This window comes from Bactrocera latifrons, unplaced genomic scaffold, assembly GCF_001853355.1.
Source record: "Bactrocera latifrons isolate USDA-ARS-PBARC rearing strain unplaced genomic scaffold, ASM185335v1 scaffold_893, whole genome shotgun sequence".
NCBI lineage: Eukaryota > Metazoa > Arthropoda > Insecta > Diptera > Tephritidae > Bactrocera > Bactrocera latifrons.
This window is the reverse complement of record NW_017537593.1, coordinates 46,455-55,540: the sequence shown is the minus strand read 5'-3', so window position 1 is coordinate 55,540 and position 9,086 is coordinate 46,455.

Sequence of the window (9,086 nt, the reverse complement as noted above, 5' to 3'; positions counted from 1 at the left end):
CACACAAACCAGTGCGAATACTTAAGTGAGTGGTACTTAAAACCATAATTAATTTCATACAACAAACCGTGAGATGCAGCATGAAATGGGCAGTTAAGAGGGATGATTTTCATTTAAGCGGAATACTGCTTAACCGGGATTCACTGTACACATAAATCAGAGGAATATTGAATATTTTATTTGGCACATTTCTTGACTTGAAAATCGAAAAATAAACTATGTTGTCAATTTTATTCTAATATAATTTGTTGGAATACTTATATTTGCGGGGTTGTCGCTTTTTCCTTCTCATACAAATATCAGAAATTGTTCAATTTGTGATTTTTAGCTTTTGCCAACGTCGAGAAAAGACGCTTGTTGGCAAAGGCATGCTCGGGGAAATGTAATGGGATTTGTTTTTATGAATGAAACAAGTTTGCCAGTTGAAAGTGCGCATGCGTTCATGAATGAAAATGTTGTTGTTTTGTGTTTTTCTACAAATTTGGGTATCGTATTGGCTGCCATATTGACTTGTGACGCTGCTTATGCAATTTGAAACCATTGTTGTTTTTGTAGAACAATATTCGTAGTTTTTGCGTGCGACATACATATCTACATGGGAAAGCATATAAGTATGTATGTTGTGTATGCATTATTTGTGTGGGAATGTCATACGCACATATATACATGTGTACGCATATAAGTATGTTGGTTTGTGTATGCATTAATTGTCCGGCAATGGCGTACACATATGAATATGGATGTATGTATGTACATATAGCAGCAGTGCGCGCACACTTTTTACTGATAAATGATAATATCACGATTTGAGTTTGAATTGTACTTACATATGTATGTATGTAACTATGTGCTGATATGTAGATACGTATGAAAATTGAAATGAAATGCGATTTACATATAATATTATTGTAATATATTACAATAAGTTGTTTAGGATATTATGATAGTATGTCATATACATATGTATGTATATACATACATAGCATATCATATGACCAGTTTTTGCCACGAAAACATGTTTTCGTTGTCTTTTTGGAATTATTTCTACTCTAGCACTTTTATCTATTTCTTTGTATTTCGTTATTCCAACTTTTAATTTTATATTTAACACTTTTCGTTTGCCAAATTGCCAATTCATTTTTTATAAGATCAATAAATTCTGATACGAAATCTTTATTAATGATGTAGCCTGCTTTAGAAGCTTCAAACAATCGATTTTTTTTTTTTGCTTAAATCTCTTTAAAATTTTTAAATTAAATTGAAGCGCGATTTCTCTGTTTATCATTTATCAGGATTGAACAAAAATAAACGTCGTATGGAATTGGAGAAAAGTTTATTTTCTTTGGCATAAAACTATCTTCTTTTTAATCTAAAAAATCTAAGAAAAGTAAAGTTTAAATATATTTTTAAACAACATAAAGTAAAAAAGTCAAAAACCACTTTTTTTAAATTTTTAAAAAATTTGTAAAATTTAACATATTTTTTTTTGGAATTTTGTTTTAGTTTTACTGGCGCAGCGCCATACACGACACACATCTGTGCCCACCGATCATAAAAAATCAAACATTTTCGCTAACATGGATCGGTATGCGCTAGTGATGAGCGATATTTCCCTACCGGTAATTTTTTCACTGTGATTGAAAAATCGCATATCGCAACTGCGATCCCATTTTATAAATAGCAATTCGCTTCTATGAACTGCGATTGCTATAGCAGTTAGAGCCTGTGATTTTCGATAGCAGAAACTGTGATTTTTTAATTGTCACAATAGCAAATAGTAGAAAAGTAGCAGCTTTCTTCAAGGTATTGTATATATACATATATGCGTATATGCTGTTTTTCGTCATAGCGGTTTGAAGTTTTGAGTTTAACTTTCTTATAATTTTTAATAATGGTAAGAAATGTATTAAGGAAACGAAGTGAAGTATGGCAGATGTTTGAAATGGTAAAGGAATTACATATATGCAAAATGCAATATTTGCAAATCAAGAATTTCATATAAAACATCTTGAACAAAATTAAAAAAAAAAACATGAAAACATGAAAACAGAATACACATCCTACAGTGGAATTAGCAGCTCAAAAGGTATATATGTAATAATTTAACATTTTCTAATATAAAGTTATTAACTTATAATTTACTAATAGAAACAAGCAAATCATACTACAACTATTCATTTTCATACAGAGGCGACAGCTTGTAGAATGACAGAAATTACATTAAGAATGCAATAGAATGAGGTAAGACTCAGGGCAAAAGCCCAGGCAGTTCGTTAGGGTTTCCTAAAAATTCTACTAATAAAACGGTCAAATGCCTTAGAAAAGGTACGAGTGTATTACCGTGTCATGCTATCCAATTTATTATTTTAAGTACGTTTTTGTTAAATTTTCAAATATATTTCGATTATTAAAATTCATAAAGATTAAATTTACCTAGCTCTGATTAAAATTTTATTTATTGTATCAAAATATTGGTAAATCTTCTAATTTATCAAAAATATTTGAAGAATCTGTCTATTTTTGTTTAAATTACTACAAATTGTTTTGTTTAGTATTGTATATTTTATATGTATGAAAATAGGCCTCTTGGGGAAAATAACACCCAAAAAATATTGCTAACGCGCCTATACTGCAACCTCTTTACTATTTTTTAGTCCTTTTATTTAAATCTCTGTGCCGAAAAAACAACTATTTCGATCAGGTGATCTCAGCTGTTGACGACCATATGATTCTTTTGTTACTTGTACGTTTCTACAATGCTCGGAAGCTCCAATAAATATTGATAATGAGCCAGGAACTTCGAGACAGCCCAACCGCTCAAACAGCAAAAGGTATCCATTTGAACGTCCACTTATACTATGTTCGGACCGACAACGAAAACATGTTTTCGTGGGAAAAACTGGTTTTCGCTGAAAACTACTTGAAAACTTACCTTCCGCTCATTATAATCGGTGCCTGCTGTAGTTTAATAGATATTTTTTAAAGACATATTTTGCCGGTCCTAAATTGTCACTTGATATTTGTTTACATTCCATATTAAAATACAGCTGTCACTTGATATTAATTTCAAAGATGGAAAACAAAAATATAAGAAAAGAAGTTGTTGGAGTGATAGGTCAGAAGCCCTACTAATTGAATTGTGGCAGAGCAAAATAAGTGCTTTTCGCGGTCCTAGGAAAAACCACCACATATTGGAGGAAATGACAATAGAGTTGTAGCAACAAGGTGTGCATTTCACGGCGAGTGAAATCAAATCTAATGAGATATGGGTAATTATTAAGTGGAGGTGGCAACTCTGGTTTTGTGAACAAAAATAATCGAACAAAAGTTAAATACTGAATAAAATTAATAAAAATTGCTCTGTAGTAGTTATTTATTGTTTAGTGGAGTGCTCATCAAAATAAACTCAAATTTTTTCTGTATCTTATGATATATGACTCAAAAATGCCTCCCAAAAAAATCATTCAGCCGCAGCTTACTTGTGCCGTTTGTAAAAATTTCGCTAATTCACCAAGTGACATGTGCGCAAATTGCCGTACATGGACTCATTCCAAATATGCGAAACTTAATAGAGCAGAATTCACCGAGCTAGCAAATAAAATAAAACATCAAGGTTATCAATGGAAATGTGAAACATGCAGTTTGGAGGTTAGTATTGTCACTCAGGATGATCTTGACTCTGAAAGGGATGACGATGGTAACATCACCATGCTTAAACTTAAACGTCTGCTTGATGACCAGTATTCAAAGCTCACAAAATCTTTTGAGAGTAAATTCAACAGTTTCAAGACAGCCATCGAAAAGAATGTTAATGACATAAGTAGGGAGATCACAAGTTTATCCAAGCAGCACAAAGGCTTTTCCAACACATGTTCTAGTCTTGATAACAGACTAAACTCAGTAGAAAACAAGCTCGAAACTTTCACTGGTGCTTCAGCTCCAACTGAAGAAATTATAGCAGAGTTTTCCGAACGCAATTCGGGAATCGAACGTCGTTATGTTGAATGTTCAAGAGTCAAGGAGAACAAATGGCAAAGACCGTCTTGATGAAGACAGAGCTACCGTCCAGTCCATCTTGCTAATCGATTTGCCCGTCAGTTTGGATGAATTGAAACTCCGACGACTGGGTCGCCCAACTGTTGGCCGTAACCGCCCGCTGCTAGTTGAAACAACTTCCCCATCTGTTGCTCGTGCTATATTAAAATCTAAACCACCGGAACCTGTTGACGCATCATACAAAGTCATATTTAAATCAGATCTCACTCCCGCTCAGTTGACGCACCTCAAGAACCTTCGCACACAGCTAGATTCTCTGGTGAAGAATGGCGATTCCTCCAAGACAACAAAATACGTTAAGGGCGTCCCGAAATTAGTCAATAAGAATTTTCGCTCGTTCAACGATAAGGGAAATTCAAACAATCTTGCACATCCACTATCAGAATGTGAGGGGACTACGTACCAAGCTCGGCAGTTTTCTTACAGCAGCAGCCATTAGCAGTATTGATGCCTTCTGCATCACTGAGTCATGGCTTTACCCAGCTATCCATGATGGGGAAGTTGTAGATGACTCATTCAATATTTACAGGAAGGATAGAAACAATATCACAAGTGATAGTGAACGAGGTGGGAGTGTTTTCATCGCAATAAAGAAGTTTGTGCACCTACGTAAAAATCAAGTGCAATAGTTCAGATATCATTATTGGAAGTTCCTCCGAGGGCATCACTAGTTGCTTACCAAGCGTTTCTCGGTACCTCCAGTACTTGAAAGTAAAGCACAAAGATACCAATTTCCTCATCACGGGAGATTTCACCCTTCCAAGTAGCTCGCCTCATATAGACTGTGAAAATTTACTCTAAGAAGTCTTCTCTCTGTTAGAATGCCGCCAATTTAATAACATTCAAGCCGTTAATCATAATTTACTTGATCTTTGTTTCAGTAATCAGCATATACATGTTGATCACACGCAGGCAATTATCACAATGGATCGATACCATCCAGCCCTTGGTATCACGATTGAACTCCAGCTCAGTCTCAAACCAGTAACTTTACCTTTTCATGATTTCAAAAGTGCTGACTATGAGAACGTTGATGCATTTTATCTAAACGAGCCTGTATTCATCCTCTACCGTAGACATCAAAGTTGCAGTCTTCTATGACATTATTCAAAGAGGTATACAGGGTGGCTGATGCTACCAAGAAAAAATTAAATAACTTTTTTCTATTTAATGAATCTGTTTAATTTTATTTTTTTTTTGTTTTGCAGATTGACTTTTACATTTACCAAAAATGGATAAATGGAGTCCGTAGTTTCGGTTCAAAGAGAGTATAGGCGCATGTTTGGCGGCGATCCTCCGAGCAGATGGAACATAATGAGACTTGTAAACAATTTTGCCGAGACCTTACCATCGAAACCCTTCCGTTCGATCGGATTAAACAATCGCTGCTTTAGCTGCTGTCATACAGAACAATCCACGTGTTTCGATAAGAAGCTTATCTGCTCAAATGGGTGTTAGCAGACAGTCATTACAGTCAATTATGCACAAAGATTAGGACTTATTCCCATATAAAATTCAAATGGCCAACAAACTGAACGCTGCAGACCTGCCGATTCGCTTGGAATTTTGCCAGAAGATGCTTCAAATGGTGGAAGAGGATGGAAACATGTTGAACTGTCTTTTCATGTCTGACGAGGCCCATTTCGATTTAAACGCCAACAGAAACAAACAAAATTGTCGAATATGGAGTGCTTCAAACCCACAGATACTCCATGAGACGGAATTGCATCCACTTCGTGTCACAGTGTGGTTTGCAATTTCATCACGCTGCATAGTCGGGCCCTACTTCTTCGAAGAAAACGGTCACACCGATACGGTTACTGGAGGTCGTTACTTGAGCATGTTGAGAGAGAGAGAGAAGTGCAATTGCAAAAAGAATTATAGAAAGTTTAGCGAACTCAGGGGAGAATGTAAAATTCTCAATAAAAAATGCTACAAGAATTACATAGATAAAATTGAACAAGTACAGGATGACGCTAATGTGTTCTGGAAATTTGTTAAACATAAAAAAAGAATGGTGACATCCCGTCCACTATGTCCTGGGATAATCTGACGGCAGACTCAGGTATCAATGTTAGCAATATGTTCGCATCCTTTTTCAATAGTGTGTACAATCAAAATTCTCAACAGTGTTCACCGTCAACTAAAGTAGAACCAGCTCCGACTATCACCGTGGATGAATTTGGGGTTAACATCAATGAGGTCCATAAAATGTTGTCGGCACTGGACTTGAAGAAAGGTGCAGGTCTGGACGGCTTACCAAATACTTTTCTTAAAAACTGTGCACACAGCCTCAGCGAGCATATCACACACTTATTCAGTTACTCACTACAAAATGGTGTCTTCCCAACTATATGGAAATCATCCTACATCTGTCCGATTCACAAGGATGGCCCAAAGTCTGAGGTCGTTAACTATAGGCCAGTTTGCATCCAATCAGCTTTGGCTAAGCTTTTCGAGAAGATAGTTCTTCCAGAACTCACTGCATTCTTTACAAATATTATCACCAACAAGCAGCATGGTTTCGTTGGCGGAAGGTCGACTTCCTCTAACCTGTTTATCTACGTAAATTATCTACTAGATGCCCTAAACAATGGCCACTCAGCTCACACCGATTTCAGCAAGGCTTTTGACAGGGTGGATCATACTATTATGCGAAACAAACTTAGAAGATACGGTATATGCGGTAATGCACTGTGTTGGATTCAATCATATCTTACAGGAAGGCATTTCCAAGTCAAAGTAGACGGATACCTGTCTGCTAAGCATAATGTAACCTCAGGAGTACCTCAGGCATCACATCTGGGGCCTATTCTCTTTAATATCTTCGTAAGCGATATTAGCGATAACTTTCAATTAGAATTTTTGCTGTATGCAGACTATTTGAAAGTCTTCATAATGATAACCATTGAGCAAAACCTTCGAGTTCTTCAGAACGACATAGATAATCTTTCGTTGTAGTGCCGATTAAACAAATTGGACTTGAATGTCAGAAAATGTGTAACTGTATCCTACTCACGGTCACATATCAGAATACCAGCTAATTATAATCTTAATGATGAGTTGTTAAGTGAAGTGGATCATGTAAAGGACCTGGGTATCATCATAGATAATAAACTGACGTTTAACACGCATATTGAGAAGATCACTCTCCAGGCTTTTGAAGTTCTGGGATTTATTACTAGAACTAGTAAGGATTTAATGAATCCCATCTCACTGTTACGCCTTTATGTATCAATAGTTCTGCCAAAATATGGCACTGTATTTTGGACGCCTTATACCGAAGCAGCCTCTAGTAGTATTGAAAAAATACAATCAAAGCTATGTAGAGATCTTGACTATCGATATGGTATTCCTGGTGGTTACAACACAGTGTCTGATGTCTATAAACTCTAAAACATCAACAGCCTGTAAGAACGTCAAGTAGCTGACATGATATTTTTCTTCAAAGTCGTGAACGGCCTTATCGATGCGCCAGACATCATCAGCACTTTCGAATTTGCATCAGTGGGTCTCTCATTGAGACGTAACCGTCTTCTGAAGACTATAAAAACTACCAAGAGCTACGTTTTCAATGGTCCTCACAACCGTCTGGCCAGGCTCGTCAACTCATTACATAGTGATGTGGACTTTTATAGCGGATCACTCAGTGCCTTCATCCAAATCAAATCACGTCTACTTCAATATCCCTAGTCTCACCTTTTCCACTTTTTACAATTTTTGTTCAATTTATAGTTTTATTTATACTAGTCTTACACTATTAATCCCTCCCTTTTAATTACATAACAAATATTTTATAATTTTAAATTATTTAGTTGTATAACGTAGTTTGGCGTATGTAAACTTAAATAAATAAATAAATAAAATTAAGGAAAAATAGAGTTATTACATAAATATTATGCTTTACAGGAAAGAGAAGACAGCAGTCGGGTCAACTGGCATGAGAAAATGAAAGCCGTACTGCTGCCGTACGTCAGCTACAACACCGAGAGCTTAGTGGAGGAAAGCAAAGTAAGAAACATATGTTTTGTAATTCAATATATTATTTATATTTACATACATATCTACATTTTTAAAAAGGTGTTACTCACGAACCACTTCAAATTTCGGTGGAATTTGTTGCTGCGTCTCCATTGCCATCACCGGTTCGCCAACCTTCACCCCCCAAAAGATGGTTGAAAACGGCAATAAAAAAACCCAAATAATGGAACAATATATGAAAGACTCTATAGAAACAAATGAACGATTACTTCAATTTCTAAATAAATAAAAAAATTAATGAATATATTATCTGTTTAGTAATATATGATTAACGTTGACATGACATTTTTATATGGAAAATAATATATGGAATTATATGGAAAATAAAATTAAATTTTGTTTGGTGTGTACAACTTTATCTTTGATTTAATGGATATGTAATTCTAGAAAATGTAGACATTGTGATACAATATACACATGAACTTACCAAAATATGTGCAACGTGCTGTCCGAATCATTTCTCCATTAATTGGGTCGTCAGATGCATATGAAACATCACGCGGATTTTGGCGTCTAGTCTCCAACTCTTTCAAAGCGCGTAACCATTTAGCGTTTAGCATGTCGTTATCATTTAAAAAATTGTGAAGGACGCAACATGCTTTTATTATTGAATTGGCATTCCATACAAATTTGTCAATTACTTTTCCGATGCGTCGAAAGCGGGCTTTGAGGTGTCCAAAAGCATTTTCGACAACTCTACGTGTTTTCGAAAGAGCATAGTTAAATACCTTCTCACCATTATTTTGATGGATACGGTTTCATTAGTTGTGTGCTAAATCGAAAAGCCGATCCCCAATAACGAATACTGGCACATTTCCTCCTGAAATTTCTCTAAACATTTCGCTTAGTAAAGCACAACTATTTCTTTATTAAATGATGAAGTCTCATAAATTTAAAAGTCATTACGTCGCCCGGGACTTCCTACGTTTATGCAAGTAAAACGGTATCTGAAAATACATTGCAAACATTACTTGTGTACTTATATGTAT